Source organism: Pseudorca crassidens, chromosome 4, assembly GCF_039906515.1.
Source record: "Pseudorca crassidens isolate mPseCra1 chromosome 4, mPseCra1.hap1, whole genome shotgun sequence".
Classification (NCBI taxonomy): Eukaryota; Metazoa; Chordata; class Mammalia; order Artiodactyla; family Delphinidae; genus Pseudorca; species Pseudorca crassidens.
The window spans coordinates 29554828-29572367 of NC_090299.1; the positions used below are offsets into that span (position 1 = coordinate 29554828).

Sequence of the window (17540 nt, forward strand, 5' to 3'; positions counted from 1 at the left end):
CTGAATATGAAAGATAATGATATCAGCATGTGGAGGGGACAGGATGCCCAAAGATACAAAATGTTCCACCAGTGGATATATACAATCCATCTTGACAGAATTACCATCTTGCCTTTTAACCAATCTGATTCTCACTTCACAGAACTGTTTTAATCGGTGGATATAAGACTGTGTGCTAGAAACACCTGAAATAGGTTAACAAAGTGATTGATAGAGTGGAAATGTATCCATATTTGTTTTGCTCCATATACTTCCATATTGTTTGAATCTTTTAATTAAAATTTTGTGTAATATTTGTGTAATTAAGAAGGAATGTTTCTATATCTCTACAAACACTGCAGAAAATATGGTGGTTCTTAATACTGGTCATGCATCAGACTCACCTGTTCTTACGGACTCTATGTTCCCCCCAGATTCACATGTTGAAACCCTACTTGCCCGCAATATGATTAGATGAGCTAACTCTGGAGCCAAACTGCCTGTCTTTGAATCCTGCTCTGTCACGTATTAGCAGTGTGATGTTAGGCCAGTTATCTAACCTCTCTGGGCCTCAGAATTTCTTCTGTAAAATGGGAACAATAATAGTACCTACCTCATAGGGTTGTTGTATTAAACACATTGTTTAGTAAAGTGCTCAGACCAGAGCCTGGCAATAGTAGAGTGCTGTAGTGAGTATTTACTATTTCATTATTTACTGATTCCAGGTGTAGATTAGTCCAGACTGACAGAGTGAGGGTCTGAGTTATGGAATGCGGTTAAAGAAGCACGCATAATTTTATTCTTTTCCAGAACCCATGGTATACTGCTGACAAAAGAGGAAGGAGCCATTTTAATCACAGTCTCAGGTAGGAAATTTAAGACACATGTGCTAATTCCTTAGAGAGTTTGGCCTTGGTTATGAAAAGCAAGCAGCCATGTTGAATTTCTTTCTACAGAATTCTGTTCCAAACTCATCCTTAAACACCTAAGTCCTTTATTTCCTATTAGTAAGTCCCTTATTTCTACCTGCATCCCAGCTCTGACCAGTGTATAGAAAAATCACAAGAGATGGTACAGAACCACAGGGTCATTGGAATGGGGACTCATTACATTACATTCAGAGGGGTGATGGTAGGCATTGTATGAACAAAGACTTCATGGGGAAAGTTGAATTTATATTGGGACTTAAAACATGAGGAGCATTTTGATTTATCATGTTGGGCATTTTATGTAGAGAAACTAGCATGAAGTTCAGAATCCTGGGGCACAGAGTCAAAAGAGCCAATGAGGAGGGAAATATTGATAAATAAGGTTAGAAATGTTTTGGGTCACAGTTTCAGATGGTAAACTTCTTCAGAATAGGAGATTTGTTCATCTTGAACTTGTCTAAGCAGCTGCCAGGTGAGCTTCCTGAGAATCACGTGCATCAGTCCTGCAGCCTGAGGGTTTGGTGGGAACCTCCCAGAGGTTCTTCATATTCAGAGAGTGTTTGGTGAAAGCACTTGAGAACTTTGTGGTGCTACAGGCTGAGATCTCCACTGACAGCCTCCCTGACCTTTGTTTCCTTCCAACCATTGTGTAAGCCTCTAATTCCCTGCATTAAAAATACTCTTACTTGGAATATATTGAGTGGCATCTATTTTCATGCCCAAACCCTGACTTGTTAAAAAATATTTTCAGAATAAATGAAAAACAATTCTACTGCATTGAAAAGTCAGTAGATATTCCACTTATGTTCATTGTTCAAGGGAAAAGAAACTAACATCTATTATGAGTTGATTATGTGGCAGGCAATTTCCTGTGCATTAATTACCACCTCCCAATAATCTGTAGAGATCGGTATCATTGTCCCCATTTTATACATGAGGACGTGGCAAGAAGAGTCAAACAGTTACTCTGATTTACAAGCTAGTAATTTTCCACTCTACAGTGTTGCTTTTGGGTGTGTCAACTTTGTGTATGCCTTTGTAGATAATCAAAAACAACTTCAAAAACCATTTGAACCCTAATAGCCAAATTTTACAGGGCAGTTTTTCCTGCTCAGAGCAATAAGTCTTGAGCTTCTCCTAAATTATACCACCGAGTAGCCTACCTATAACTAACGCATTTGATTTGCAAGAAGAACAAAAGACCCCCAAAGTTAGCAGAAGGAAAGAAATCATAAAAATCAGATCAGAAATAAATGAAAAAGAAATGAAGGAAAGGATAGCAAAGATCAATAAAAGTAAAAGCTGGTTCTTTGAGAAGATAAAGAAAATTGATAAGCCATTAGCCAGACTCATCAAGAAAAAAAGGGAGAAGACTCAAATCAATAGAATTAGAAAAGAAAAAGGAGAAGTAACAACTGACACTGCAGAAATACAAAGGATCATGAGAGATTACTACAAGCAACTATATGCCAATAAAATGGACAACCTGGAAGAAATGGACAAATTCTTAGAAAAGCAAAACCTTCCAAGACTGAACCAGGAAGAATTAGAAATTATAAACAGACCAATCACAAGCACTGAAATGGAAACTGTGATTAAAAATCTTCCAACAAACAAAAGCCCAGGACCAGATTGCTTCACAGATAAATTCTATCAAACATTTAGAGAAGAACTAACACCTGTCCTTCTCAAACTCTTCCAAACTATAGCAGAGGGAGGAACACTCCCAAACTCATTCTATGAGGCCACCATCACCCTGATACCAAAACCAGACAAAGATGTCACAAAAAAGGAAAACTACAGGCCAATAGTACTGATGAACATAGATGTAAAAATCCTCAACAAAATACTAGCAAACAGAATCCAACAACACATTAAAAGGGTCATACACCATGATCAAGTGGTGTTTATCCCAGGAATGCAAGAATTCTTTAGTATACGCAAATCAATGTGATACACCATATTAACAAATTGAAGGAGAAAAAGCATACGATCATCTCAATAGATGCAGAAAAAGCTTTTGACAAAATTCAACACCCATTTATGATAAAAACTCTCCAGAGAGTGAGCACAGAGGGAAGCTACCTCAACATAATAAAGGCCATATACGACAAACACACAGCCAACTTCGTTCTCAATGGTGAAAAATTGAAACCATTTCCACTAAGATTAGGGACAAGACAAGGTTGCCCATTTTCACCACAATTATTCAACATAGTTTTGAAAGTTTTAACCACAGCAATCAGAGAAGAAGAAGAAATAAATGGAATCCAAATCAGAAAAGAAGTAATAAATCTGTCACTGTTTGCAGATGACATGATACTATACATAGAGAATCCTAAAGATGCCACCAGAAAACTACCAGAGCTAATCAATGAATCTGGTAAAGCTGCAGGATACAAAATTAATGCACAGAAATCTCTGGCATTCCTATACAGTAATGATGAAAAATCTGAAAGAGAAATTAAGTAAACACTCCCATTTACCGTTGCAACAAAAAGAATAAAATTCCTAGGAATAAATCTACCTTTTGTCTCTTAAGGAGACAAAAGACCTGTATGCAGAAAACTATAAGACACTGATGAAAGAAATTAAAGATGATACCAACAGATGGAGAGATATACCATGTTCTTGGATTGGAAGAATCAACATTGTGAAAATGACTGTACTACCCAAAGCAATCTACAAATTCAATGCCATCCCTATCAAACTACCATTGGCATTTTTCACAGAACTAGAACAAAAAATTTCACAATTTGTATGGAAACACAAAAGACCCCCAATAGCCAAAGCAGTCTTGAGAAAGAAAAACGGAGCTGGAGGAATCAGGCTCCCAGCCTTCAGACTATACTACAAAACTACAGTAATCAAGACAGTATGGTACTGACACAAAAACGGAAAGATAGATTAATAGGACAGGACAGAAAGCTCAGAGAGAAACCCACGCACATATGGTGACCTTATTTTTGATAACAGAGGCAAGAATATACAATGGAGAAAAGACAGCCTCTTCAGTAAGTGGTGCTGGGAAAACTGGACAGCTGCACGTAAAAGAATGAAATTAGAACACTCCCTAACACAATACACAAAAATAAACTCAAAATGGATTAGAGACCTGAATGTAAAACCGGACACTCTAAAACTCTTAGAGAAAAACATGGGAAGAACACTCCTTGACATAAATTACAGCAAGATCCTTTTTGACCCACCTCCTAGAGAAATGGAAATAAGAACAAAAATTAAAAAATGGGACCAAGTGAAACTGAAAAGCTTTTGCATGGCAAAGGAAACCACAAACAAGACGAAAAGACAGCCCTCAGAATGGGAGAAAATATTTGTAAATGAAGCAACTGACAAAGGATTAATCTCCAAAGTTTACAAGCAGCTCATGCAGCTCAATACCAAAAAAACAAACAACCCAATCCAAAAATGGGCTGAAGACCTAAATAGACATTTTTCCAAAGAAATATACAGATTGCCAACAAACACATGCAGTCCCACTACTGGGCATATACCCTGAGAAAACCATAATTCAAAAAGAGTCACGTACCATACTGTTCATTGCAGCTCTATTTACAATAGCCAGGACATGGAAGCAACCTAAGGGTCCATCGGTAGATGAATGGATAAAGAAGATATGGCACACATTTACAGTGGAATATTACTCAGCCATAAAAAGAAATGAAATTGAGTTATTTGTAGTGAGGTGGATGGACCTTGAGTCTGTCATACAGAGCGAAGTAAGTCAGAAAGAGAAAAACAAATACCGTATGCTTACACATATATATGGAATAAAAAAAATGGTTCTGAAGAAATTAGGGGTGGGACAGGAATAAAGACGCAGATGTAGAGAATGGACTTGAGGACACGGGGAGAGGGAAGAGTAAGCTGGGACAAAGTAGAGAGTGGGATGGACATATATCCACTACCAAATGTAAAATAGATAGCTATAGCTAGTGGGAAGCAGCCTCATAGCAGAGGGAGATCAGCTTGGTGCTTTGTGTCCACCTAGAGGGGTGGGATAGGGAGTGTGGGGGGGAAACGCAAAAGGGAGGAGATATGGGGATATATGTATACGTATAGCTGATTCACTTTGTTTTAAAGCAGAAACTAACACACCATTGTAAAGCAATTATACTCCAATAAAGATGTTGAAAAATAAAATAAATATATATATCATTTAAAAATTTAGTAGTAAAAGAAAAACAAAGCCATTTATACTAGTTTGCTCATGAAAAAGAAGCCTGTGATTACACACCTGCTAGAAACGCAGTGGACTCATGGAGGAAGGAGAATCTAAAAGTGTATTTTTCCTGCTCTCTGTTTATAATTCAATTAGTTTATCTTTAAAGTCCACTCTTAAAAAAAGCACAAGCTTTACAGTATATTTGCTTGCTAGGTAGGCCCATTCACATATTACTCTTCTCTTTTTATAAGAACAGTATATGTTCATTACTGAAAAATAAAAAGGAAAAAGCAATCAGAGACAAGCAAAAGGAGAAAAATAGAAAACATCCATAATTCCACTTACAGATCATTATCTTCAATTTGGTGTACCTACTCTAATGTATATTCTTTTCTTTACCTTTTCATAAAAATCTTTCATTTCAAAATGCAGATATAAATATTCATTTTCACCATGAATATGATCATATCAAACATAATTTTTTGTAAAATGTTTTCTTCCATATAATCATTACGTGAAGGTAGTAGAATGTTGAAAGAAGCAGATGGTGCAGGGTGAAGCCACAGGCTCTGGAGACAGACTGCCTGGCATTGTGTCCTGTCTCTGTTGTGTGCTAGCTGTGTGATCTTGGACAAGTCCTTACCTGCTCTGGGTCTCAGCTTTGTCATCTGTAAAGTGGGGGTAATAATATTATTACATTATTATATTAACATCTTATACTATATTATATTACATAATGTTATAAGGATTAAATGACTTACAGCTTCTGAAGTGCTTAGAACATTGTACATAATAATCCTACATAAGTGTATGTAGTTTATTTAATCAAAATCTCATGATAGCCTTTTAAATTATTAACACTTTTCTACTAATATAGTCAATTTTGTAATGGATAGTTTTTTACATATGTCTTTGCACGTTTGTCTAGTTGTTCCTTGAGATAAATTCCTAGAAATAGAATTGCTATGTCAAAAGATGTGTACCTTTTAATTCGGTGGAAAAATTGCAAGAAAAAATTGGCATATTGTAAAGGATATGCCGATATTCACTCCCTCTCAGCAGTGATGAATCTAAATGTGGTGGTGTGTTTTGAAATCTAGCTCACAAACTTTAATTTTCATAAGAATCACAGGGAGCTTCTTAAAATAGTAAATTCTCAAAACTCACAGAGATTCAGTAGTAGATCTGGGGTGAATTCTTGGAATCTGCATTTTAAAAGAATAAATAAATAAGCTTAGGTAATTCTGATGCAGGTGGCTGATGGATTGAGAAATACTGTATCTTCTCTTTGGCCGCTCTTCTGACACTGACAACTACAAACCCACTGATGTGATAGGTTCATCAAAGACAATTCTATAGGAGCTGGCCATAAAATATCATATTTTACAAGCCAACTAAAAAACATGTGTTTTTTCTTTATATGGCACAAGAAGTTAACCCTTTTTAAAGTTCTCAAAATTCTAACAGCTAAAGCAAATTTTGCTATTTTGCGAATTTGCATGTTTCTATTAATGACAAATGGTTGGGTTATATCTCCGTATCTTCTCCTACATAATTTTTCCAATGTAAATCTCGTCGTTCCAAATGTAATTCTTATTCCACAGATATGTCAGACTTCTCTAGAGTGTGCCAAAGTACAAAACAGAGCAAAACAGAACCAATTTTCCAAGTGTGACATAAAGTCTGTAGTTAGCAGTTTGGGATGGTTGGACAAGCCTAAATACTCAATTTTTGTGCATGTAAGCCTTTTTGGTGTGGGTGTGTACCACGCTTTGTATTTTCTTAAGCTACCAGTCTAATTAGTTTGTTAGCTCCCCCTTCTCATAAAGGCTGGTTACAAAAGGTTGTGAAGTCACTGAGTGCCAACATCAGGAGCAGCTGTTGAGAAAACAAGGCTCCCTGGGGTTTGTTAAAACTAGCTAAACAAAAAGTTGGGGAGGAAAAGGCCACCCATTCAAATTAATAAAACAATCTCACACCTTTTAACATCAGCACACTTATAAATTAGTCTAGGTGGAGGCTACCTTTACCTTAAAATGATATGGATACATTCTAGAAGCTGGGAAATTGTTTTTAACAGTTTGCTTCTGAGCTGATCGTCCTGCCAAATGAGTAATATTTAAAGAATAATCACTGTTTTAGAACATTTCAGAGTTTTGCTCCACTTGATTACATGGGCTCTGTGATCTGATTGCAACCATTTTCTCAAAATGGGCTCCCTTCCCTCTGACTCCATAAGGGCATGTTTCTCTCTCCCCATCCTTCTTATGTCTTTTGACTGCCAACCATACCAACTCTTTCCTTCTTCTCACTCCTGAACTCATGCTGTTTTTCTCTGCTTCCTCATCAGTCACCTTCCCATTGATTCCCAACAAGATGGCTTCTAACCAGTCCACTCCACTGAGGAATCAGCACTGTCGAAGGCTACATAAAATTTATCAAGGGCAAAATTCAATAAGCTTCTACTCTCAAGTCTCATGCTTTAGATTTTCTGTTATAACTGACATTTTGTTTCCAGATTTTTCTTGATGTTCTCTTCCCTTGATGCGAAGAGTTAGAAGCTGCTGGCCTACTCAGTCCCCAGTTAGGCCCAAAGTTTTTCTTCCATTTCTTTTTTTTTCAAGCAAAGGTTGTATTTAGTCATTTTAGGCCCTCAAAAGTTCACATGGACCTCCCCTGCCGCTTCACACATCTCTTCCTGGCCACAAAGGCATCTACATTTATATTCATGGCACTGCACTGTCATGATTCCCGTCTGACCCCTCTAATCCTACTATTCTTCCCAAGTATAATTTGTCAGCCATCTAGTTCTTTTTGTATCTTCATAGTTATCATCAACATTATCACCACTCTAATAATGTCAAGTATCTGTTTAAGTAATTGTCCTAACATTGACATTTTCTGCCTTTGCTGCCGAAATCCAGTTGTAGGTTTCCAAGTGATTTCTAAACATTTCCAATCAAATGCTCCACCAGCATCCTTAAACTTGACATATTTAAAAACAAATTCATTTTTTTTACAACAGATTAGTTTTTCCTTCTGACTTTGATATTTTGGTTAGAGGTATTATTATTCTTACAAATGTTCAAATTGACACTGTCTTCTCTTGAAACTTCTTTGCTTACCCACTGGTGCCTCATTAGTTACTAAATTTTATGAAAAAGGAGACTAAGGGTTAAGGCCCTAGTGTGAAGCCACCCAGCTGTTTAGTGACAATGTTCTTGGATAAAATCTAGGTTTCTCGATGGTTAGATGTAGTATTCTTTTCACTGAATCAGGCTGCCTTCATACTGAGAGAACTTACTACAAGATTTCTAACCAGAATGTAGTAAACAATATTTTCCTGAATATCAACATAATTTTCGGACGCTGAAAGAGTTATTTCAACTGACAAAATCATTGAGCATTAAACTAAAAAGCTTTATATTCACTGTCAGATTTACAAAGGAAAGATAAATTTTATTTTAAAAAATTAGTTTTGAAAATGTTCATTTGAGTCTGAAGAGACCCTGAAAGTGTAATGATGATGAGGCTAATGACTCTAGCTCATGTTCTTGGTGATGGATTTCATTTAATCTTCACAGCAACCTTATGTAATCTTTACAGCAACCCCATGAGGTATGTATGTATTACGATTATCCCTGTTTTATGGATAGGAAAATGGAGGCTGAGGGATGTTAAGTAACTTGTATAATGTCACATGGCAAAAAGGTTGGAGTTCAGAGTTACAACCCAGGTCACTTGGCCTGATTTCAAATGAGAGTATGCCTGTGTCAAATTTATTCCAGATAATTCTGGCCCTCTCAGAAATTTTGCAGCATTGTTCCTTAAAGTTTTTAATGTCAGCACATCTTTTCGATAGCGCCCACTTTTAAATTACAGTGCTGATGTTTTTCGCGGGTTGGAAGAAGCATGCAAGAGTTAAGTGCTTCTCTCCTGGGCATGTTGCAAGATACCTCAAAGAGCAGACCGCACTTTGCGCCCAAGGAGCTGTTGAAAATGTCTTGTTTGTTATTCCCAGTAGAGAGACCACTTCCCTGCTGAAATTATTAGTTCAGGAAATATGTTGTGAAAGGATCATGTATGTGAGGAGGGTAGCTGTGGACACTTGTAAAGCTCCTTTTTCCCTAGTGTATTCTATTTTCAGTTCATATACACCTGTCAGCTCAGGCAACTCCTTGTTCTTGAGCAGTGGTGCCAGCTGCCAAATCTGACAGCTCGTTTTTCTTCTCATTTCTTTCTCACTTTCAACACTCATCTGGTTTCTTCCCTATGGGTTCCTGTCCCCATCTCACAACGACTAACCTATTAATAAAGAGGCTCTGCCTGAAGCACTTCTCATCTTCCAGTCCATTAAAGGATCTGGAACTTTCCCAAACTCTGTAAATTACCATTATAGTCCATATAAATAAATAAATGTATACAAATGTGTATACATATATATATATATAGTTTTTAGAGTGACTGTGAAAGTCAACACAGTATAGAGGATGGTAGGCTGAAGTAATGAATTCACACACCTGGGTTCTATTTCATCTGATAGTCGCTTATCTACTCTGGGCCTCTGATCCCTTATTTATAAAAAGAGACTTGACTTGATCTCTATAGTTCATCCTATCTGAGGAAATTTCTAATATTATTTATAGTAATAACAATAGTACCTAACATTTATTGAGCGTTTCACCCTTTCCAAGTGCGTCCAAAAGGATGTGCTAAGTGCATCTTTTTCATTATCTCATTTAATCTTCATGGGAACCTCACATAGTAGGTACTAATATTAGTATTGTCCCACTTTTTAATTCAGGAAAATGAGGCCTAGAGGGATTAAATAACTTGCGTAATGTCACTCACTAGTAAGTGGTTTCCATTGATATTGAGGCTATTCACAGTTTTTGTCTCCTTCAGGCACTTGTCAGATTTTGTTTCCCCAGTTCCCTTGCCTCCCTTGAAGTTAAGCATGGCTGCGTAAATTGCTGTGGTTGGTGAGATGTGAACTTAAGTGATGTGTGTCAGTCCTGAACAGAAGTTTGAGGAGTCAATGTGAAATTTGCCATGGTTCTTTTTCCACCTGCCATCAGTCTTTCAGACATTAATGTCATCCCTGTCAACTTGGGTCCTGGAGTGGGGACAATGCAGAGCAGAGACCCCAGCAAATCAACACTGGGCATGTAGTGTGAGCAAAAAAGAAATCTTTGTCTCTACTGGCGCTGTGTATGGCAGCAGCCTAACTGGCCTATTCTGACTGATACAGTGGTGAAAGCATGACTTTTGACACTAGGTCTCACGGATTCTAAAACCCACAAGCTTAACCACTGTTGTGGACTGAATTGTGTCACCCTAAAATTCATATGGTGAAGCCTTTAACTCCTCGGCATGTGACCGTATTTGGAGACAGGGTCTTTTAAATGATGATTAACTTAAAATGAGGCCATTAGGATGGGCCCTAATCCAATATAACAGATGTCCTTATAGGAAGAGGAAATTTGGACATACAAAGAGACACCAGGGTTGCTGGCACACAGAGGAATGACCATGTGAGGACATAGTGAGAAGTCAGCCATCTGCAAGCCAAGGAAGGAGGCCTCAGGAGAATCCAACCCTGCCAACACCTTGATCTTGAACTTCTGTCCTCCAGAACTGTGAGAAAATAGATTGCTGTTGTTTAAACCACCCAACCTGTGGTATTTTGTTATGGCAGCCCTAGCAAACAAATACAACCACTGTACTCCATTTCCTCCTAAAAAGATAGTGCTTACTAATTACCAAGTTATCAAGACCCTAAGAAATAAAATATCCTAACTACACATTTCAAATTTAATTCATATTGCCATCTATAGATTCTTCTATATAGTTTTCTTTAAAATAAAAAGCAATTCACCTAGAAGCTATACAAAGCACTGCTAACTTTATTTAGTATTGGACATTTACCAGGTCTGCATATAAGTCCTAAAATCTTTAAATGTATTTTTGCTAATGTCAAAGGGACTCCTTGGGCATCACACACTGCTGAAATTTTAGCAACTGCAATTAGCATCCATGTAAACTAAAATTCAACAAATAATAAAAGAACTTTGTACAGTGATGATTACCATAGCTCTGAATATCTTAATCTCTTACTACTCTGTATTTGGAATATATATTTCTTAACATAAAATAACAATTTTAAAGCAAGCTATAGTATTTTAACATCAGCAACAACTGAAGAGAATTGAAAGTGACGTAATAGTTTCAACATTCAGCCCCCTACATGATCAGAACTAGACATTCTCTGTATTCTACTGTCTGGAAGATATTGCTTTTTGTTCTGAAGAAATGTTTTGATAGATAAGCACAAGAAGAAATGAAAATGATAATAACCATTTTAGGATGGCCTCAAGGACCTCTACCCCTAGTGTTACTCCAGTGATTATGTAATATTATAGGGCAAAAAAAAAAAAAAAAAGGATTTTGCAGATGTAATTAAGGTTACTAATTGTTATGGGTTGAATTGTGTCCCCTAAAAAGATGTTGAAATCCTAATCCCCAGTGTCTATGAATGTGAACTTATTTGGAAAAAGGGTCTTTGAAGATGATCAAGTGAAGATGAGGTTGTTTGGGTGGGCCCTATCCAATATCACTTGTGTCCTTATAAAAAAGAGGAAATTTTGGAGACAGATATGCATTGAGCAAGGTGATGTGAAGACTCAGAGAGAAAGCTATTAAGCTGAGAAATGCCTGAGGCTACCAGCAGCCAAGGTAGAGTCCTGGAACAGATTCTCCCTCACAGCCCTCAGAAGGATCTAAAGCATCCAGGACCTTGATTTGAGAATGTTATAAATGATACATTTCTGTAGGTTAAACTACCCAGTTTCTGGTACTTTGTTATGGTCAATTAATGTACTAGTCAATTAATGTACTAATCAGTTAACTTGAATTAAACAAAAGGGAGATTACTGGGCTGGCCATAATCTAATCACACAAGCCCTTTAAAAGCAGAGAGTTTTCTTCATCAAAAGAGGAAGTCAGAGTCACCAAGGGGGGAAAGTGCCGGGATGGGGTCGGGGGGGCGATTGGGGGTGGTGGTGGTGGGAAGAATTGGGAGATTGGGATTGATACATATACACTAACATGTACAAAATAGATAATGAGAACCTGCTGTATAAAAATTAAAAACAAACAGAAAAAAGAGGAAGTCAGAGAGATTCCAAGCATGAGAAGGATTTGATGTGCCATTGCAGGCTCTGAGATGGAGGAACTGGCAAGTAACTGAGGGAGGCCTCTAGAAGCTGAGTGCAGTCAGGCTGATGGCAGGCACAAAAAGGGAATTCAGTCCAGCAAGAAACCAAATTCTGCCAACAACCTGAATGAGCCTGGAAGCTGATTCTTTCCTAGAACCTCCAGATATAAGAGCTGAGCCAAGACAACACTTTGATCTTGGCCTTTGATTCCCTGAGCAAGAGAACCCAGTTGAGCCCGTCCAGACTTCTAACTTATAGAACTATGGGATAATAAATGGTTGTTGTCTTAAGCTGCTGTTTTGGGGTAACCATTATGCAGCCATAGAAAGAGAATACACCATAGCTAGCCAATATTGAGTGCTTTCTTCACCAGTCATTATTCCAAGTGTTTTATATTTTTTAAAAAAATCACAGTATTATTATGGAACTGTGCTTGTTCAAGGCAATAAAGATAAATTCACAGTGTGAAATTATGTGACATCTGAAGAACAGAGCCATGTAACAGACAGAAAATAAACAGAACACCCTATTCAAGAGAAAGCAGAACAATGGAACAGACAGAATGGGAATTTTAATTGAATAAGTATAATTTTATAAGTATAATGTAATTTTAAATAAATATAAAGATAAGTTAGAATGTTGGAAACATAAAGCAGGAACAGGCAATTATAACTTAAAAATATTCAATATGAAAAAATACAGAATTGTTGAAATAAAAACATAGTAATGACAAAAAAAATCATGCCTGCTGGCCCAGTAGAAGCCTTGAGCACCACTGTGCAGTCCGCTGTAAGAGTGAATTGTCAAATGCATGGCCAGAAGTTTTCAGAACTTTGAAAGGCTAGGAAAGAGGTAAGAAAAAACATATCTTAGGTGGAGTATAATCTAAATTTTCTTACAAAATAATGTCTCAAGAATAGGGATTCTTAAAATAGGAGTTAGGAAGCATTATATCCATCAATAATTTATTGCCCTTCCCCACAGCAGTCAGATATTCTGCTATTATTATTGGGGCTAAATAAGCCCATAAGTTTTATGGGAAAAATTCCCAGAAAAATTTTCATCTCAGCCTTGTTCACAAACATGGCTGATTCGTACCTCAGTTATTATGTGAACTTGTGATTGCCACACCTCAGAAAAGATATAATGGATCCAGTAAAGTCAAAGAAGAGCAAATAAAATAATCAGGTTGAAGGACTGACTGAAGAGCACAGCCTGGTAGCTTTGGGGCTATTCATTCATTAGCGGGACTTGATTTTTTTCTCCTGAACCACAGCTAACAGTTTCAACCTTACTACCTTTGATAAACTTTTCTGAAATTGATTCTCAACCTGCCTACAAAGGCAGGGTATCTCCTGTTTTAGATTTCTCATCACGATTCTCCACCAGTTTCATTTGGAAGCTAAAACCATTTGCCATACATTTGGGACACAATGCTTTCTTTGCCTGTTCCCATCTGGGTGGGTGGGCTCTATCTTGCTTGGCTGTCACTGGGTCACCTCATCCTGTTGCAGCTGACTGGGATGCGCCAAAGACCAGAAATGTGATAGGAACATACAAGGATGGGATATGACATCATTACACTCTACAAATCACAAAGGCTATGAATTAGAGGCATAAGTTGTCACATTCTGAATACAGACACTGTTGGAATCTCAAAAGGGGTCATTTAGATCAAATGAAGTACTATTTTTTGCATAAGTTAATTATGTAAAAATTACTGGTAGAGATTTTATGAGTCAGTGGTAATAGCTCAATATTAAAAGAAATTTATGGCAGATCTGAGAAAATCCACATATAAAATCTGCATAACAGATTACTAAGTGAAATTAAGGATTATTCTTAGTAATATGTGAGGCTAATGTCCTGAAGGACAACTGTATATGGACTTTTGTTGACTTTTTGCAGGGAAGGGGGCATCTCAGTACCCACTTCCCCTTCCTAAGAGCACCCTTATTTCCTTTTGTGGGAATTACTTCTCCCAGGTATAAGCAATCCTGGTACTACTATAATCAGGATCTCTGCCCTCCCTGAGCCAAGAAGCATATAATTCCACCTGGGCCAATAGGAATCTCTCTTGGGACTTTGAATTACAAGCAGACTGAATTAAGATGATGACAGTAACAACTTTTGGAGCTTTTCATTCTAAAGTGGTTGAAAAGTATGTCCCAGAGTGTGTCCTGCTGTCTAGATATCTGGGGAGTGTTTGAGGTCCTGTCTTGGTTCTTTGGTCCCACCTAGCTCTGTAGCTTCCCATCGACTCTGAATTACCCACTGCAAAAATCTCGTTGGTCCTTGTTAATTGCAACACCAGAATTTCAGTTGATACGCCCTCTGCAAAGTCCCACAGAGTAACCACTCTGTCAGGGTACGGCTACAGAAATCATTAAGTTTGGAATCAAACAAACCTAAGGACTGTCTGCGCTTCCACTGACTTGTTTTGCAATTCTGAAAAACTTGCTTAGCCTCATGGAACCGTAGCATCCTTACCTGTAGAATGAGGAATAAAACCTTCCTTCTAGGTTGTTGTTGGAATTGGGTGAGCATTTCTTTGAAAGTTCCTTTCATACATAAAAAGAAAGCCTGTGAATTTCCATGTCAAAATGGTCCATTAATAATGAAAGATTCGACATTAGTGATTTGGCCAGTGATGACGGGATGGAGTGTTGGGCAATCATTTAATATCACAGATTCTGTAAAGAAAGTTATACTTAATAATCAAATTACCTGTTCCCCCTTATTACTGTGCTAACAGAGGTCAGAATTAGCGATTAATTCTCGCAATATTTCTTCTTTGTTGGTAATGAAGGTGGCATAGAATTTCCCATATGAATATTTACAAACTGAATGGCTCATGCTTGCATACTTATTACTTCAGCTCTTGGCAGATTTAAACTGCATCTCTGTTTATAATGAAATGAAAATCATTTGCTGCTTTACACAAATGTTACTTTCAATGTGAAATAAAGAATACACAGCACCAGTTTACTGAGGAAAGAAATTTCATCCTGGGAAATAACAGCAGACAAAACTGGGTTTTTCCAGAAACAGCTAGAACCATGACTGAAGGTTTCTCTGCATCTCCAATGCTTTGTGTTAGTTAATATGCTGGGGAGGTTTCAGATTGTACATGAATTCTTAGCAGAATCCAGGAAAGCAAGAAAGCAACTTGACATACTCTCCTGTAACTGAAGATTTTAAAATCTTGCATTGGTGTAACAGTGAATTTCGAAAATAAATTAGCAATAAAGAAAAATTATATGCTATAATGCACCCCACTCTGTGCTAGATCATTTGGAGCAGTGGGTCTAAGGAGGCCAGTTGTCACAGACCGACCTCCACTCCCACCCCATCAAGGGGGAGGAAGGAGCATTGTGCAAAATATTAGTCTTCTTTGTCTATGACCAGCCTAGATTGAGTGAGCACATTTATGTATGGAGATTGTGTAAACTGAATAGTCCATGAGACCTTGCCAGCAGAGGAAAATGATGGAACAACCACTACTTTAAGGCAATATTTTTCAAAGTGTCATATGGGATCATTCTTCAACAAAATCATCCTGAGGCTGTAAAAGAGTGTGTTATCTAGGATTTACCTTTGATTCAAGGAAACAGAATCTCTGTGGGTGAGACCTTAGAAAAATTTTCTGTTGAACTGATGTTTAAGAAACACTGACCTGGAGGCCTCAGAAATCTAATTCTTGCCCAACCCACTTTACCTTCTAGTTAAGAAGAGAACACAATTATAGATTCAGTTTTATGAGAGCTAAAACAAGAGAGAGAGAATTCTGGCAGACAGGAAATGTGAGAGGTTCTTATTCATGGCAAAAAAATGTTATGTTTTGCCCCAATACCACATCTCTCTAGCCTAAGCAGTCATTAACTGGCCCCCTGGAATCCAGCACAGGACATTTTTCCCCCACAAATATTATTGGTCAGTTTTGGAAGTTGAGTTGTTAACCAACAGTTTAAAACTGGGAAATATATCATAAAAATCAAGACGTCTCATCCTTTCTGAAAAATCAGATTGGAAACAATCAGCTGTCACCGAGTATCAGCCACTCCTCTTTAGAGAAGCATTTGGAGTGCATTTCATACCACCTCCATCCCATTCTCTCTTTCCCAATCAACCAAAGTGCCAGGTAACATTTGAGCTTGTGCCTGTGTTTTTGTTGCTCAATTAAGAAGAAAGTTAAATGTTCTCACTCTGGGGATTGTAAATTATTGCCTGCCTGGCCCTGATGCCCAGAGGCATTTGAGTCTGATAACATTCCAAGCAATGGTGATGGAAACCCTAATCCCAGTAGTATTGATCCCACTGTTTGCAAAATCTAAGCATGTGAGCATTCTTTATCAGAAATGTAGGCTTTCTATTTTGTAATAACTTTGCAAATAAGCAGCAATCTTTTTCAAATATTTTGGAGGACAATTCAGGAGAGACATTGGAATTCATAAACTCATCTGTTAATAGCAGAGAGAAAGAAAGAGAGAGCATTAGACACCCTGAAAATCTGGAATCCAGAACACTCAATTATGGGTCTGTAGGGCCAAGCTGGCATTGACTGCATAGGCAATAGTATACTTCATTATTTAAGTAAGAAATGCATACCTAGGAAGTCTTAAAAGCAGACTTTTTATTGAAGTATAGTTGATTTCCAACATGGTGTTAGTTTCAGGTGTACAGCAAAGTGATTCAGTTATATATATTTTTTCAGATTATTTTCCATTATAGGTTATTATAAGATATTGAATATGGTTTCCCGTGTTATATAGTAAATCCTGTTGCTTATCTATTTTATGTATAGTAGTTTGTGTCTGTTAATCCCATACTCCTAATTTATCCCTCCTACCCTCCCTTTCCCCTTTGGCAACCTTAAGTTTGTTTTCTATGTCTGTGAGTCTGTTTCTGTTTTGTAACTAGATTCATTTGTGTTATTTTTTACATTCCATGTATAAGTGACATCATATATTTCTCTTTCTCTGACTTCACTGAGTATGATATTCTCTAGGTCCATCCATGTTGCTGCAAATGGCAATATTTCATTCTTTTTATGGCTGAGTAATATTCCATTTTATATATATATATATATATATACACACACACACACACACACATATATATACACATATACATATATAATGTGTTGATACATATATATGTATATCACCTTAAACCAATCGTCTAATCATGGGCACTTCGGTTGTTTCCATGTCTTGGCCTTTGTAAATA

The 17540-nt window shown here is 37.3% G+C and overlaps 1 long non-coding RNA gene across 3 annotated transcripts in view; it reads left to right on the plus strand.

Annotated features, from left to right (window-relative positions):
- The window catches only part of LOC137223488 (uncharacterized), a 253335-nt gene that overhangs the window by 164430 nt on the left and 71365 nt on the right, over window positions 1-17540 (plus strand). For all 3 annotated transcript variants that reach the window (XR_010942898.1, XR_010942897.1, XR_010942896.1), the window contains exon 3: window positions 790-845. This is a non-coding gene — a long non-coding RNA (uncharacterized lncRNA). The remainder of the gene's footprint in view (window positions 1-789; window positions 846-17540) is intronic.